Source organism: Lissotriton helveticus, chromosome 4_1, assembly GCF_964261635.1.
Source record: "Lissotriton helveticus chromosome 4_1, aLisHel1.1, whole genome shotgun sequence".
Lineage (NCBI taxonomy): Eukaryota > Metazoa > Chordata > Amphibia > Caudata > Salamandridae > Lissotriton > Lissotriton helveticus.
Genome location: NC_136063.1, coordinates 1,440,126,816 through 1,440,144,807, shown reverse-complemented (window position 1 = coordinate 1,440,144,807; position 17,992 = coordinate 1,440,126,816). Strand labels below are relative to the sequence as shown.

Sequence of the window (17,992 nt, the reverse complement as noted above, 5' to 3'; positions counted from 1 at the left end):
TATTCCCTTAATGTGCACAGCTCGGTGCGCCCCTCGGAATACTGGTGCCCTGGGCCACTCTACAGGCCGGCCCTGCTCGCACCCCTACAGCGCGACAGGACAGAAGGACACGTGTGGTTTGACAGCTAGAGCTCTCCACATTGGAACTGCAGCACCAGTGTCTGTCAGAGGCCTCACGCCCTTAGGCCAACTTCGGCTCGTGTGTGCAGGGCACATTGGTCCATTCTTTGCTTATATATAGTGCAAACTTGGCAGGAGGGCATTAAAGTGCTTTACATGAGAAGCACAAGTTCTACTCGAACGCATACTTTTAGTTTTTATGGCACAGGTGAAATCCCAGCGTGGGTTTAACATCCTGTGATCCGGGGCAAAATCCTTTTGCCAATAAAAAAAAAGTCTGCTTCCGCGTATAACTTCTGCTTCTCACGTTAATGCCCTCGGGCTAAATTCATGCTTTATATAATTACATCAAACACCAATTACACCCTGCAGCTATAAGCAGAACTTGGCCAAGGGCAGAGGGGCACTTTACATTAGAAAATGCTGATAGTGTACAAGGCTGCCTCGAAGCCACGCCCCCAGACACCCCCTCCCAGGCCCACCTCAATCCATTTGATGAGTACCGGCACTTCTCTTTCACCATTTAAAGCACGGATGCTTTAGACGAACTATTGACTCTTCCATTCTAGGTTTCTACTTTGCATTCTGGGGCTTCTTGTTCTATTTATCGGATTACCAAATCAGAGACTCAGAGTACAAGTACCAAGATGCAACGAAGACATCCTGGATCGCCTAAGCTACTCACGCACACGCCAAGAAAACTGTAAAGTTCGGGGGTGGTCACTCATCGTAAACACGACGATCTGAGCTGTGTGAATTTGAGAAACGCTGTTTGCGCCACACACTACCTCAGTATCAGAAACGGTTGCCATGTAAAATCCCCTTTCCCCGTACGATAATGCAATCTTGTTTGAGACATTGTTGACTGCTGTTTCATCGAGTTTCTCTGCTTCACCCACTCTTACACAAAGCGCCGTGTCCGTGCAAGGCACCCCGAGTTACTCCCCTCTCTTCAACCTGCTAAGGGTCGGAATTCTGAACTTTTCATTCCAACAACCCTCTGCTTTAAGTCACTCGTTGACTAAATTAATTAAAATAGAGTTTGTCCGTTTAAAATAATTAAATACATATTTATAAATATATGCCGAGTTCCTTAAAACTGGCAGATCTCTGCATTATTATATTGCGCCGTGTAACTACCATGCACTGCAAAGTATGTAAACGGCTAAGAGGGAATGTTGAGATAGAAAATCACCTCATGATATCCGAGCATCAGTGGCAAAGGGTTGAACAATAGACTGGGCCTGGGGCATAAGAAGAAATCAAAAGTAGGCAACCTCGGTATTGGACAACCCCAGCTTCAGACTTCTAGAACTCTGCATCCAGCGCTTTTGATTTAGTTGATAAATAGGCCTTAGTTTTAAGTGTCAAAAGATTTGACGAGGCCAGAACGTGCAACATTTAATTTGTGACACATATCAAGCGGCTAACTCTCTGGTAGGAAAAAAGGGTCACAGTTCGTTTTAAAAGGGTAGGGCGCCACGCCCTGCAGCGCTTTCCGTCGACGAGAAACTCCTCCACTGCCCGAGCAGAGGAGAGTTTGGACGGCTTCCCACAAATGTACACCGCCCACCGTTGGCGAGTTTGAATAAACTGCATCCCGTGCGGACAGCCATTCTGCGCGAGGCGAGCGGCAATAATGAAGCTCTAGTAGGTGCACTAACGCTGGGTATTCACTTGTGAAATAACAACCACACATTTGGACTTTTCTGCGTTGTGTTGGGGGCTCGGGACTAACACGCAATCACTCAGTCAATTTTGAACTGCAAATGCGTTGGTTTTCTAGATACGTTTTGAGGGTCGCAGTTCAAAACGGGCAATTATTTGCAGATAACGTGTATAAGGGGGGTTATAGAGCGAGGGTGTGAACTTCGAATATAAAGATCGTGTTCATGGCCCTACCCTGAATTCTTAGTGTAAGACTTAATGGCCCCGTGGAGTCATGAAGAATGGTTCACTCCTCACCTGCTTCGGGACGGGCGTGTATTCTTCTTGGAGTCTCCCTGGGCGTGGACCGAGGCTTCGGATTATGCTCCTCTTTCTTTTATTTGCTACTCACAGCAGCCAATGAAAACGTTTTTTACGCAAATAAAACTACATTTCCCATGATGCTTGTCCATACATCATATCCTGTATAGCCCTATAAGAGCCACTGTATAGTTCAAGTTCAAGTTTAATATTTGTATAGCGCACTACTCACCCAGAGGGTCTCAAGGCGCTTGAGGGAGGGGGGTACTTTACTTATCGAATATCCAAGTTTTTAGTTGTTTTCTGAAGGAGAGGTGGTTCTGTGTAAGGCGGAGGTGGGTGGGGAGAGAATTCCAGGTTTTGGCAGCTAAGTAGGAGAAGGATCTTCCCCCCATGGTGGATCTATGGATGCGTGGAATTGCGGCGAGGGCTTGATTGGACGATCGTAGTTGGCGGGTGGGGGTGTAAAAGGACAGGCGCGTGTTGAGGCATTCGGGTCCTAGGTCGTAGAGGGCTTTGTGTGCGTGGGTGAGGAGACGGAACGTTATTCTCTTGTTGACGGGGAGCCAGTGGAGGTCTTTCAGGTGACCGGAAATGTGAGCTTGGCGGGGGATGTCTAGTATGAGTCTGGTTGAGGCGTTTTGGATGCGTTGGAGTTTTTTCTGTAGTTTGGCTGTGGTTCCGGCGTAAAGGGTGTTTCCGTAGTCCAGTCGGCTTGTGACCAGTGCGTGGGTGACCGTCTTTCTTGTTTCGGTGGGGATCCAACGGAAGATTTTTTTGAGCATACGTAGGATGTTGAAGCATGATGATGAGACGGCGTTGACTTGTCTGGTCATCGAGAGGGAGGAGTCCAGGATGAAGCCCAGGTTACGTGCGTGGTCCGTAGGTATGGGTGTGTTTCCCAGGGCCGGTGGCCACCATGAGTCGTAACAAGGCGGAGGGGGATGAACCTAAGATGATAAGATGAGGACTTCCGTTTTGTCCGAGTTCAGTTTTAAACGGCTGTTCTTCATCCACTCGGCTACTTCTTTCATCCCTACGTGTAGGTTGGTTTTGGCGGTGTTTGGGTCTTTGGTGAGGGAGAGGATCAGCTGGGTGTCGTCGGCGTAGGAGATGATGTTGAGGTTGTGTTGGCGTGCGATGGATGCGAGGGGACTCATGTATACGTTGAAGAGGGTGGGACTGAGTGTTGATCCTTGTGGTACGCCGCAGATGACTTCGGTGGCCTCTGATTTAAAAGGGGGGAGGCGGACTCTCTGGGTTCTTCCGGTGAGGAACGAGATGATCCAATCCAATGCTTTTCCTTGTATTCCGACGTTGCTGAGGCGTTGTATAAGGGTGCTATGACAGACTGTGTCGAAGGCTGCGAAGAGGTCAAGTAGGATAAGGGCAGCTGTTTCTCCGTTGTCCAGTAGAGTTCGAATGTCGTCTGTTGCTGCGATGAGGGCGGTCTCGGTGCTGTGTTTGGCTCGGAAGCCGGACTGTGAAGGGTCGAGGGATTTGTTGGATTCGAGGAAGGCGGCGAGCGGACTGTTGACGGCTTTCTCAATGACTTTGGCAGGGAATGGGAGGAGCGAGATGGGGCGGTAGTTCTTAAGTTCAGTGGGGTCTGCTGTGGGTTTCTTCAGAAGGGCGCTGAGTTCGGCATGTTTCCAGCTTTCCGGGAAGGTAGCGGAGTTGAGGGAGCAGTTGATGATGTCTCGGAGATGGGGTGCGATAATGGAGTCTGATTTGTTGAAAATGTGGTGGGGAAATGGGTCGGTTGGCGATCCTGAGTGGATGGAGTTCATCAGGCGGATGGTGTCTTCAGTGGTGATTGGGTTCCAGGCGTAAAGGTTGTTGGAGGGGGGTTTTAGTTCAGAGGTGGGTGGGATGGACTGGTCTTCGGACTGGTTTTCAAAGCTGTTATGTATGTCAGCGATTTTGTTGTGGAAGAAGGAGGCTAGGGAGTCACAGAGGTCTTGGGAGGGGGTGATGTCGTTGGTGCCGGCGGTGGGGTTGGTAAATTCTTTGACGATGTTGAATAGTTCCTTGTTGTTGTGGGCGTTGTTGTCGAGTTGATCCTTGAATGCTGATTTCTTGGTGGATCGGATCAGTTGGTGGTGTTTGCGGGTGGCGTTCTTGAAGGTGGCCATGCTGTCAGTGGTTGGGTTTTTTCTCCAGGCTTTTTCGAGGGTGCGACAGAACTTTTTGGATTTCTTAAGGTCATCGTTGAACCAGGGGGCTTTTTTGCTACTTTGCTTGATTTGATGTTTTTTCAAGGGTGCTAATTCCTCAGCGCTGTGGGTGATCCAATGTGTGAGGTTGGTGGCTGCAAGGTTTGGGTCCGATGATTTTGCAGGAGGGTTTTGGTGAAGCAATGTGAAGAGTTGGTCGGTGGTAATTTTGTTCCAGTTTCTGCAGGGGATTGGTTGTGGGTGGTTGTGGGTCGTAGTCTTTTTGTAGTTGAAGTGAACGCAGCTGTGGTCTGTCCAATGGAGAGCTGTGGTGTGATTGAAGGAGATGTGCTTGCTGGAGGTGAAGATTGGGTCGAGCGTGTGCCCGGCATAGTGTGTGGGGGTGTCAACAAGTTGTTTGAGTCCGAGATTGGCGAGGTTGTCCAGAAGGGTGGTGGTGTTGCTGTCGTTGTTCTTTTCCAGGTGGAATTTGAGGTCTCCCAGTAGAATGTAGTCCTCGGAGGGGAGGGCATGTGGGCTGATGAAGTCAGTGATGTCTTCGCTGAATTGTGTGCGGGGTCCTGGTGGCCTGTAGATGAGGGTGCCTCTGAGTGTGGTCTTGGGGTCGATGTGAATCTGGAAGTGACGGTGTTCGGTAGCTGCGAGTGTGTCGTTAGAACTGGTCGTGATGCGGATGGTGTTCTTATGAACAATGGCGATGCCTCCTCCTGTTTGGTTGATGCGGTCCTTTCGGATGATCTTGTAGCCGTCCGGGATGGCTATGGCGATGTCGGGCGTTGATGAGGCGTTCATCCAGGTTTCTGTAAGAAAGGCGACGTCCGGCGAGGTGGTGTCGAGTAGGTTCCAGAGTTCAATGGCGTGTCTGTGGACCGAACAGGTGTTGAGTAGGATGCATCTCAGGTGGTTAGTGTCGGAGCTCTGTTTGGAGTTTGTGGATTTGGTGTGGGTCTTGATGCAGTCGAACTTGCAGGAGAGGCAGGTGAAGGGTCCATGGGTGTGTTCTGGGACGGCATGGTAGCAGTTTGGTGGTCGGCCGGGGTTAAGGGCTGAGAGAGTTGCGGCGGCGTACGTTATGTGGGTGGAGTGGATGTTGCGGGGGCCAGGGGGTTTGGTGCTGGGTGCGGTCCAGGCGCGGACGGGCGTAGACGGGCTTACCTTTGGCGCGCATAGGGCGCGACCGCTGCGCGTGAACGCTGTGCGTAGGCTGTACTGACATAAGTGGATAGTGGAGGGGGGCGGAGCGAGGGAGGAGCAGCTGGGAGGCGGGAGCGGGGTGGAGAGGCTGGCTACGAGGCACAACAACAAAAATGGCAGAGAAGGCAAAACCGAAACAGGACGAGATTGGGGCACAAAGTAGAGTGTCGCTATGGGGAGTGGCACCGGCACAATCAGGCAGTAATTATTAAATTAAATAGAGCAGTGCGAGCGCTCCGATAATAAACAGATTAAAATGCGAGCAAGGTATAAACATGCACAGATTCAAAAGCGAGCAATGGGCAAACTTGCAGATTAAAATGCGAGCAATGGGCAAAATAATGCTTGGCAGCAGTGAGCTAAAGCAGGCACCAATTCTATTTAAGCAATGCGGGCAAAGCACTACGATACCCAGGCCAGGGAGCGTGGGGAGCGACCGTTTCTCAAGGAGTAAGGACGGTCACAGTGCTTCTGCCTGCGGGACGAGCCTTATCAATCCGTGGGAGGGAGGAGCAGCTGGGAGGCGGGAGCGGGGTGGAGAGGCTGGCTACGAGGCACAACAACAAAAATGGTAGCGAAGGCAAAACCAAAACAGGACAAGATTGGGGCACAAAGTAGAGTGTCGCTATGGGCAGTGGCACTGGCACAATCAGGCAGTAATTATTAAATTAAATAGAGCAATGCGAGTGCTCCGATAATAAACAGATTAAAATGCAAGCAAGGTATAAACATGCACAGATTCAAAAGCGAGCAATGGGCAAACTTGCAGATTAAAATGCAAGCAATGGGCAAAATAATGCTTGGCAGCAGTGAGCTAAAGCTGGCCCCAATTCTATTCAAGCAATGCGGGCAAAGCACTACGATACCCAGGCCAGGGAGCGTGGGGAGCGACCGTTTCTCAAGGAGTAAGGACGGTCACAGCGCTTCTGCCTGCGGGACGAGCCTTATCAATCCGTGGGAGGGAGGAGCAGCTGGGAGGCGGGAGCGGGGTGGAGAGGCTGGCTACGAGGCACAACAACAAAAATGTCAGCGAAGTCAAAACCGAAACAGGACGAGATTGGGGCACAAAGTAGAGTGTCGCTATGGGCAGTGGCACTGGCACAATCAGGCAGTAATTATTAAATTAAATAGAGCAGTGCGAGCGCCCGATAATAAACAGATTAAAATGTGAGCAAGGTATAAACATGCACAGATTCAAAAGCGAGCAATGGGCAAACTTACAGATTAAAATGCGAGCAATGGGCAAATAATGCTTGCAGCAGTGAGCTAAAGCAGGCACCAATTCTATTCAAGCAATGCGGGCAAAGCACTACGATACCCAGGCCAGGGAGCGTGGGGACCGACCGTTTCTCAAGGAGTAAGGACGGTCACAGCGCTTCTGCCTGCGGGACGAGCCTTATCAATCCGTGGGAGGGAGGAGCAGCTGGGAGGCGGGAGCGGGGTGGAGAGGCTGGCTACGAGGCACAACAACAAAAATGGCAGCGAAGGCAAAACCGAAACAGGATGAGATTGGGGCACAAAGTAGAGTGTCGCTATGGGCAGTGGCACCGGCACAATCAGGCTGTAATTATTAAATTAAATAGAGCAATGTGAGCACTCCGATAATAAACAGATTAAAATGCGAGCAAGGTATAAACATGCACAGATTCAAAAGCGAGCAATGGGCAAACTTGCAGATTAAAATGCGAGCAATGGGCAAAATAATGCTTGGCAGCAGTGAGCTAAAGCAGGCACCAATTCTATTCAAGCAATGCGGGCAAAGCACTACGATACCCAGGCCAGGGAGCGTGGCGGAGCGACCGTTTCTCAAGGAGTAAGGACGGTCACATCGCTTCTGCCTGCGGGACGAGCCTTATCAATCCGTGGGAGGGAGGAGCAGCTGGGAGGCGGGAGCGGGGTGGAGAGGCTGGCTACGAGGCACAACAACAAAAATGGCAGCGAAGGCAAAACTGAAACAGGACGAGATTGGGGCACAAAGTAGAGTGTCGCTATGGGCAGTGGCCCCGGCACAATCAGGCAGTAATTATTAAATTAAATAGAGCAGTGCGAGCGCTCCGATAATAAACAGATTAAAATGCGAGCAAGGTATAAACATGCACAGATTCAAAAGCGAGCAATGGGCAAACTTGCAGATTAAAATGCGAGCAATGGGAAAAATAATGCTTGGCAGCAGTGAGCTAAAGCAGGCACCAATTCTATTCAAGCAATGCGGGAAAAGCACTAAGATATCCAGGCCAGGGAGCGTGGGGTGCGACCGTTTCTCAAGGAGTAAGGACGGTCACAGCGCTTCTGCCTGCGGGACGAGCCTTATCAATCTGTGGGAGGGAGGAGCAGCTAGGAGGCGGGAGCGGGGTGGAGAGGCTGGCTACGAGGCACAACAACAAAAATGGCAGCGAAGGCAAAACCGAAACAGGACGAGATTGGGGCACAAAGTAGAGTGTCGCTATGGGCAGTGGCACCGGCACAATCAGGCAGTAATTATTAAATTAAATAGAGCAATGCGAGTGCTCCGATAATAAACAGATTAAAATGCGAGCAAGGTATAAACATGCACAGATTCAAAAGCGAGCAATGGGCAAACTTGCAGATTAAAATGCGAGCAATGGGCAAAATAATGCTTGGCAGCAATGAGCTAAAGCAGGCACCAATTCTATTCAAGCAATGCGGGCAAAGCACTACGATACCCAGGCCAGGGAGCGTGGGGAGCGACCGTTTCTCAAGGAGTAAGGACGGTATCCTGTTTCTCCTCCTCTTTCTTGCTGCTCACGCACAGTAAGTGCTCGAAAGTTGCACTATGATTACTGTCTAATATTGACTGTTTAGTTGGCTTGTAGTCACTATTGCAGGCAGTGCCTGAACGTTTATTTGTGCTTAAAAGTTACAGTATGTTTACGATCGATATTGCCTGCTTAGTCGGCTTGTAGTCATTATTGCAGTTAGTGCGCGCGCACATGTCGTGCTGGGTTTTACTGTTCCTTTATTGTTTACTTACATATTTGTTCGCATTATCGTGCTGTGTGCCCCGCGTGCTTTGCACGTAGTTGCGGAATGCTCGGACGTCAGCGCTTATCTTGCGCTGTAATTATCGGGCCTCCGGCAGTGAATGGCTCCTGCTGAGAGCAGTTAAGTAATGCGAATGCAGGGAGCGACAAATTTCTTGAACGCGGGTGGCCCCATCAGGCTTAAATTCCTTCCCGATGACCTCAGAGTACCACGCGGCCCTCGACAGTTTACATTCACAGTTTTCCCCCCTCACGTTTACGAGCTGAATGGATTCTGACGAGTCATGTGGCCTAGGGGCAAGGTCTTCGACTCCTACTCCATAGGTTCTGGGTTCTGTTGTGTCCTGCAGATGGGTCGGGACAGCCTAGGGGATCACAACTGGGGGCCTGCACTGCGGGGCATCTAGATCTAACTAGGCCTAACACGTGGCCCTAGAAATAACTGAGTCAGACTCTGGGAATAACTTGCTGGCTCTCCGTGCGCCCGTCTCTGAATAGCGTACATGCGTGCGGAGCCTCTCTTTATTATACCAGGTCACATGACTTCAACACTGCACGCCCCTTGCGCCAGGGGCGGATCATAGTCCCAGAACATAACAGGTTCGAATCCTAGCTCTCCTCGATGTGTTTTGTCAGGTTACAAAATTATATTTCAGTTTAACTGTATATTTACATTTGAGTACATATTACAATTCGGGCTTGATGTTTTCTGATGCATGTGGTTAATATTAATACTGCACTGGCTTGTGTGCGTGCCATAGCGCTCTCAGTTTAGCACGCCTGGGCCCAGAATAAGGTTGCTCCCACGGGACCAGTGATGTTGCGATGTTAATTGCCTGTTGCATATCGGTTTGGGCCTGTGATTGATTTTCATGAGGAAGACTTGACACGGCCACACACAGAATCAAAGCGCTCCCTCAAGAGCGGAGATACCACGCTGTCGTTTACAGAATTAGTAGTCACTGTGGGACAGTGATTAAGGTCCAGATTTTTACTCAAAGGAGTTAGGTGTCCAAATAATGGTATTTCAGTGAATATGGTTTTCTGCTTTAACATTATTCCTGTCACTCCTATCGGTTTGTTCTCTGAACTGCGCGGTCTCGCGCTTCCCGCCACATGCTTTCCCTAGTAGCTGAGTGCGGTTATGGAGTCTTAACGCTCCGGTGTGCGTAGTCCAATTGGGCTACATTTAGGCGTTTTTTTGGCCTACGCAGGTCGCAGGCATCCCCTGTTTGTTTTGAGATTCATGCTGACTTGAGCTCCACATGGAGCAGTTTTTTTTCCTGGTACGACTTCCCGGCAGTAATAATAGGCTGGCCCTTGGAGTGCGCACACGCTCCTGGTATTTCACTATGACTCTGACGCCCTTTGGGGTGGAATGATTGACTACAGCTTTGCTGAGGAGCCGATACATTATTAATTTACAATTTTCGTGTGCACAGGGTTGGCTCCCCCTTTACTCCTCCATTACACTGTGCTTTGCACTACAATATTAAAGACGGATATCCCTTGACGATGTATGGTTGGGATATATAAGGAGGATGCCACCTATTCGAAAGGAGCGCACTGCCTCCTAAGATAAATGTATTGACACTCGAGTTCTCCACGTCCTTGAGTGGTCAACAGGGCCCCAGATATGACAGTCCCTACCTCAGGGTAGCAAGGCTTGATTGACGCCTATCATCGTTCTTAAAGGCACAAATCCTTGGCCATGATTGTTTTTTCCCTAACTCACCAACACGACGGATATCGAGGCACCCGCACGCGTACGACGGGGCTTAGTCAAGGGCACACTAGTTTACAGTTAGAGGCGCTGCAGACGTTTTTTTTGGGTTATGGTTGGAGAATTGCCCGACGTCGACGCCAGTCTCCTTCTTTTCTAGTTGTCACAAAAAAGGGTTTACCCGGACCTGACAGGATGCTGAGACACAATCCTAGTCATAAGTCTGCCACAAACAGTGGTAGGCGTCTGTATGACGCCGTCTGCGCCAGCACTTCCGAGAGTCGCAATTCCTTCCATAAGGATGGACAACCTTGAAATTTTGACTCCGCTGGCCCCTTGAGACGGATCCCCTCTGGGACAGCTTCGTTATTGGTCACTTCTATAATATGTAAACATATTTTGCTTGTGGTCACACCCTCTGGAATTAGGAGGGTCTTTCACGATGCCGCTCCTTTACGGACTGTTTAGGGATTCCTACTAGTTTCATCAGTTCCTTCCCATCATATTCCTCAGTTTCTAACATATAGCGTCAAGGAGGGCATCTAGTTGTCGCCTTTTTTCCCTTCCCTTCATTCGCAGCCGTTCCAATGACGGACCTGATGGTTGATTATATATTATTTCTTCCTGGTCCTACAGCTCTCTAGTGCTCACCAAGTTTCTAAATAGGTGATTTCTCTCCAAGGGAACAGGACATCCTCCACTCTTGCTTAGCAGTATATATATATATATATATATATATATATATATATATATATATATATATATATATATATATATATATACATATATATATATACATACATACATACATACATACATATATATATATATATATATATATATATATATATTACCTACTGGCAATCGCCAGTAGGTATATATAGTTAGGATTTTTTCTCTATGGGATTTTTGAAAATTCTATGTCTAATAACTTTGGCGTTTGTGGACGGAATTGGCTGAAATTTTCAGGAAAATGGCACATTTTGTTTCTGAGCAGCCCCTGAAAATTTTGGGGGGGTTTGTCAAGGGGGGGCCGAGAAAAAAGGGGGGTCCCAAAACGCGTTTTTCCCATGTTAATTTCCATAGGGCGGTTGGCCTCACTTTTAGCCCGAACGGCTGAATGGATTTGCACGAAACTTGGCAAAATTGTAGGGACTGGTAGCCCGATGTGCCTTTTGTAGGTCTCAATATATGTGCTCCAGTGGATTTTGAGAAATTAACGTTTAAAAAAAGATATATATCTGTAACAGCGGACCGGGCAGCGCTCCAGTTCGCGTACTTTTCGCGCAACGGAGCTTTGTGAAGCGAAGCTGATTGGTTCTCTGGCGTCTGTAAACATTCCAAACAGTCCGTAGCGGCCGCCATCTTGTCTCTCGGTAGGATCGAGAGACAAGAGGAGGCCAAAGCGAAGGGGCAAATGACCATAAGGGGGCATAGTAGATTGTCGCTGACCCCCTAGGTTTGATGTGGAGGTTTTAAAAGGGCCCCGCGGGGCAAAAAAAAATAAAATAATAATAATCGAACGGCTGAATGGATTTGCACGAAACTTGGCAAAATTGTAGGGACTGGTAGCCCGATGTGTCTTTGCTAGGTCTCAATATATGTGCTCCAGTGGATTTTGAGAAATTAACGTTCAAAAAAAGATATATATCTGTAACAGCGCTCCGCTTCGCGTACTTTTCGCGTTACGGAGGTTTGCGAAGCTGATTGGTTCTTCGGCGTCTGTAAACATTCCAAACAGTCCGTAGCGGCCGCCATCTTGTCTCTCGGTAGGATTGAGAGACAAGAGGAGGCCAAAGCGAAGGGGCAAATGACCATAAGGGGGCATAGTAGATCGTCCCTGACCCCCTAGGTTTGATGTGGAGGCTTTGAAAGGGTCTCGCAGGGCAAAAAAAAAATATACCGTTTTTTTTGTTTTTTTGCGTGGAGTGCGCCTGGTTCGCGAACCGGGAAGCGTTCTGGGGAGCGTACTTTCTTGAAAATTAGTGACAAAAATTAGAGTAAAATAATAATTGTGAGTGATCAGATGTAGGGTAGCTCTGAGAAGAGCTTTTGGGTTTATGGTACATTTAGGTACTTATAAGTAGGTACCAATGCACAGTCTTAAATTCAGAGTGAAAATTCTGTTGCCCTCATCTGAGAAGTGAACTCCATCTCCTCTGTAGATATCTTGCATGTAGTAACGCAAGTTAGTGTTGTACAGGGATTCCATTCCATGGTCTCTCATGTAAGCTGAAACAGATTTGTTTACATGCTTCCTCGATTTCTCAATTTGTGGACAAAATTGGTTCGACCACCTCCATTTTTGTCTTTGGCATATATTTGAATATACCAAGGCAGTCTGAGGAAAAAGTGCCATCAATTGCTCAAAGGTGTCCTTTAAAAGCATTTCCAGACCTACCCCAGTCAAAGTGCCCAAATCATTACCTCCACAGTGCACAATTAACAGGTCAGGTTTTGGCAAATGCATAAAGGTTTTCACCAATGGTATCAATTGGTGACATTTTAATCCTCTGTGGCCAAACCACTTAATTTCCACATCTTGTAAATTGAGGTTAGGTAAATTCCTGTTTTCAGCGTACCTTTGAGCCCAATAGATATAACTATGTCCAACAATCCAGACAGAAAACATGGCGAGAGAAGGTTCTCCTGCAGTCAGATGAAGTGTGGCAATGAAATGGCAGTTGAAAAAATGAGAGTGTAAAATGAAAAAAACTGAGGAGTTTCTGTGTTAATGAAGCAGTAAGAGTGATTGGTGGATTTTGATTGCTGAAAACAGAAAGTTAGTGTGCATGGATGAGTTCGTTGAAAGATGTATTTTGAGTGGCGAAGAAAAAATCATTAAATGAAAGAATGCTCTGGATATGCAGGTGCACTGAGAGTTCAGAGTTCAATTGCAACATTGTTGTGTGAACTTGGAAACACCAGAGGTCTTGCAAGAGGTGGTTGCTATGCAGAAAAAGCAGAGAGGGGGCAGAGGGGGGAAGGGTTTTGCTTTGAAAAAAAGTGAGGGAAGAGTTTTGATTGGGTGACATGAGAGATATGTGTGAGGAATTACAGCATTTCTGTGCTTTTGATAGCTGCAGACTCTGGAGTGCATACCTTTTGCTCTGCTGAAGACAAATTGGTGTGTTTCTGAGACTGTTTTGAAACTCAAAGTATTTGCTAAGGTGAGAAAAGATTTCTTTAATTTAGATAGAAAATAGTGTGCTTTAAGGAGAAAATTATGAAGAAAGTTGTGTTTTTCAAATGTTGCTTTGTCTCAAGTGTTTTACAAATAGATTTTGTTTCTTTGAGAAATTGTAATTGGAGAAAATGTGAAGTATTAGTACTGACAGGGCTTTTATGTGCATAGGAGCTGTGGAGTGTTTTCAAATTATGACTTGTAAATCGTTTTTGAGAAAAAGCAATGGTTTTAATATTGATGAGAAGGCCATAATGGTGTCTGCTTCTTTATAAGGTAATTGAGAGTCTCTGATGTTATTTTTCCCATTTCAATGTAAGAAGTTTGTCTGTGGAGCAAATTGCTTGTAAATATGCTCCCACCTGTGCATGGCAAATTTAGATTTTGAATGTTTGCGTTACATAGGCATGTTAAAGGTGACTGAAACATGCTGCAAAGGCAATCAAAAAACGCTTTTATGTGTCTTAAGGACATTTTAAGTCATTTCCCCATGTGCAGTGTTTTCAAATTATGAGTTGAAAATCGTTTTTGAGGTAAAGGAATGTTTTCAAAATTTATGTGCGCCATATGCCCCCAAATTTCTTTTTCAGGGGTGCAGCAGGGTGTTCTTGAGACACCCCTGCACCCTCGGAAAAATTCGTAATTTGCGATGAGGTAATTGCTAATCGCAAATTGCACCTTCATTCCTATGGGCCTCCTGCTGCATGGAAATGAATGGGTAATTTGTAATTAGCAAATAGGTCATCGCAAACTAGGAATGGTACAGAATCGCTATTTATTCCTTAAAGTTCGCTATTTAGGAAATGCAAAAAACTTTGATGATACATATGGCGGTTCATCTCTAACAAGATAAGAAGCATAGGGATAGATTTATGATGACTGGCGCATCACCAGGGATGTGTTAGTCATTCTGTGCCGCTGTTCCGTCACCTATGGTGTGCTGCATTTACAATGCGGCGCATCATGGGGCAAAAACAGCACAGATGCGTGACGTATCTGTGCCGTAAAGGTGGCGCATTGCTGGAGTTGTATCGCAAGTGTGATGAAGCTCCAGCAAGGCTCAGGGGTGCCCCTGTCGCAGGGTTTCTGTTCTCACACAGAACTGTGGACAGAGGATTGGAACCTCGGCGAATTAGGGTGTCCCAAAACTCACCTTAGTAATCAAAACCCCTTAGCAAGCTAGGTACAGTGTCACATTGGATATAACAAACTCTCAATGTTTAGACAATCCAGAATATGAACTTATAGTACCTCAGGATACGTGGAACTCATGAACAGTCGGTCGTTATATATTTCTTAGAAACCAGAACATGGAGTTAAGAAGAACACATGTGTATTTGAAATGTTTATTTACTAATGCCGTCTTCTCAGGCGTAGTATCTTAGATAATACAAGTACACATATTATCAGTAGCAAAATTACCAGCATAGTTACTAGTACATAAAAAGCGAATGGTGACAGTATGTTAACATGCTGTAAATGAATAAGAGTTAGCAACACTTATAAGCAGCCGCGGGCCGTGGAGGGAGTTACGGTGGGGCAGGGAGGCGGGGAGGGGGAGGGGCAGGGTGGAGCCCTCTCCACCCTGCCCCTCCCCCTCCCCGCCTCCCTGCCCCACCGTAACTCCCTCCACGGCCCGCAGCTGCTTATATCTCACCCTCCCTAATACACATAATATATTATTTACTAAGAAGGTCTCTTTGTGTTGGTTGAGGGCGTGCCGATACTTTAGTGTCTTAGATTTGAAGGAATCACATCAGCATACACCAGCTCTCTCTTCATGTGAACTGCATCAAGTGTTGTGTATGTGTGTTCGGCAAAGCAATATAAAACCCGCCTCATGCCCAGAATTGGCAGAAGCTGCACTTATGTTATGAGTATGAAGTCGTGGAGATCAGACCTCATAACAATTCTGTATCGTGTTGTTCTTGAAACTTCAGCACTCGCTGTACAGATATAGTTTAACAAGTAAAGCAGATAGTAGAGCAATAACATATTATTGTCATGTAAATCACGATGAACTATTAGGTTGAAAGCTAAAGCAACAACTAAGTGTCGTGTGCAGAAGTTGCAAAAAAGGAAAAAATGGCGTTTAAACCGGTAATGAGTCCATGCTAACTTAACACGGTGTAAAGATATCCAGGACCTAGATGACACCTCCCCATGATCCGGAAACGAACTGAATAAGATAATAGAAGTGCCATCTCATGAGAGCAGATTGCAAGTTTATATGTGGACGGTCCGCAAGGTAAAACATTAAAAACTAGGAAAATTTAATGCTAAAGAAAAATAAAACAGCCAAGTACTTTATCGAGTCTTAAGCCAATAGGCAAGCTAAATAATAAAAACTTGACAAATAAGTCAATGAATTGTCAATGAAATGCTAGTACTCAGCATATCAAACATGAAAAAGGTCTATGACATAACTGTGTATGCAAAATAAGCTGCAACAGCCTCCAATAGGAAGTCACCGTCTTCATCCGAAAAGAGTTCAGCCATCCAATTTAAAAGCGGAAAAGAGTATACGTGCTCTCCCAGCACCGGATCCTCTATCAACATCAGAGGACAGCTCGGTGGGTTTTCAAGAAAGCTCTGTTCCAAGAAAGACTGTGTTGCCGCCAGTAAATTCCAGGGACCAATTAGTCCATGCATCAATGCCACAGCCATAATCCTTTCGCCAGGACAAACCAACTCGTGAGTAATGATAGGAGTCATCAGCTGATTAAAGTCGACGTCAGGAGAAACAGGTCCGCAGAGACACAAATCAATGGCCCAATCGAAATCACAGGTCAGGCAGTGAAATACAGGCTGGACACAGGTGAAGTAGGAGAATCGAAAAGATAATCCATATGCCGTGCTTAATATCGCCAACGGCATTGTGCCATAATATTCTAGCATGCGATTGCGGAACAGTGTCAGCAGCTGCAGGGCGGGAGCTTGCACAGGAGGGACATCCATATTTAAAAATGTAAAAAAGCACAAGAGCGTCCGCTGGTAATGCAAGTAAAAATGGGAATCCACGAAGCAGAGTGGAAAAAATAGAATGAAAGAAAGCAGGGATGACTCCAAAGATTTTCTCAAATGAAGTCACGAGACCACTGGTAACAACTTTAAAAAAGTGCGCCAGGCCCTTTGTGGAGGACGCGTTAGAGATAGTCCGAACCATCTTGCTGAAATGGAAAGGCGAATCTGTATTTAAAAGGGTCTGCACCTCTGTACGGGTGTTCGCTATGTGAAGCACGAAAGTTTCACGGGCCGAAGTCAAGGCCACCTCTCTCTGAGACAAAAGAGCTCTTATTCTTGCCATGCCGTTGAAATGTGCTCCCAAGGTTGGTATTTGTGGCCAGATTGAAAACTCCCTATGTTCATGTGTGGGAGGAAATAGAACATTTCTGCAGCAAATAACCTGTTCATTTACTGTTACGATAAAAGGAATACTTTTAATTAACCCAGAACAATCTTCATTATTGAGCATCAAATAACTACCATTTTCCAAGAACTTGAACGTGGGGATGATAGCAGGAACTGGTGTGCCTTGCAACACGCAAGCCATATTTGGTCGGTGTTTGTTGCATGAACCGTGTAACTGTATGTGCCTACACATTAGTGAATGATCTGGCGTCTCAGTGCATTCCTCTCCATTCAGATAAACTTCTTGATCATCTTTGAAAATCTGTATGTGTATGGAAGCGACCAGACCTCATGAAGAAAACCACTACCTAAAGGTTAATAACGACCTATTGGTATATATTTCATACAATTTGAAAACTTATATAAAGCAAAAGGCAGCGTTATTAAACCGTGGATAAGGCACGTTGCCAAAGCAGTCAACCTTTTGGATTTATACTGGAAATGTTAAAGGAAGAATTACGGAGTAGGGCCTGTAAATCTTTAATGGACAACGAGTAAAATTACTCCAACCATCATATTCCTCTAACTCCGGGATAGTAGGGGTGTTTAATTTTTTAGAAGTAGCCAATCCAAAGCATTTGGTCTGGGAAATTGTTTCATTCACAAACAACATATGATTTGGGATGAGACATGCACGGTGGAAAGCCTCAGTGCCTTGTACCTGCCAGGTTCATGAACCCCAAACTGATGTAGATCCTGGATATTTTTACTCTGTGTTAAGTTAGCATGGGCTCATTACTGGTTTAAACGCCATTTTTCCTTTTTTGCAACTTCTGCACACGACACTTAGTTGTTGCTTTAGCTTTCAGCCTACCTGCGTCAAGATCTATGCCTGCTTCAAGCAGGCGCAGGGTTTTGATGTAGCTTTGTCCTATCTGATTGTAAATGCGGCACACCGTGGGTGGCAGAGCAGCGGTGCACGTTAACTGGTGCATCCCTGGGGATGTGCTAGTTAATATAAATCTGCCCCTTTACATTTAATTATGTGCAGGGGACACAGAGTAGGTGAGGTTTATCCAAGGTTAAGAAGAGATGAGTCCTGTTCAGTGAAAAATTGGAGATAGGCTTCAGTATATTATATACTTAAGTAGTGTGTTAAGTTTTTGATGACTGTTATTAATTTACTGTTGGGTAATAGTGGTTAATAACATTTTTTATGATATTTTACCACAGATTCAACTGCAGATTATTTCAAGATTTTAGGATGCCAAGC

The 17,992-nt window shown here is 46.4% G+C and overlaps 1 protein-coding gene across 1 annotated transcript in view; it reads right to left on the bottom strand.

Annotated features, from left to right (window-relative positions):
- LOC144829159 (leukocyte elastase inhibitor-like) overlaps nt 1-2,166 on the bottom strand; it is a 415,450-nt gene extending 413,284 nt beyond the window's left edge. The window contains exon 1 of the mRNA XM_078688016.1: nt 2,086-2,166. The gene's annotated coding sequence lies outside the window, so the exon portion shown is untranslated. The remainder of the gene's footprint in view (nt 1-2,085) is intronic.
- Nucleotides 2,167-17,992: the final 15,826 nt, after the last annotated feature.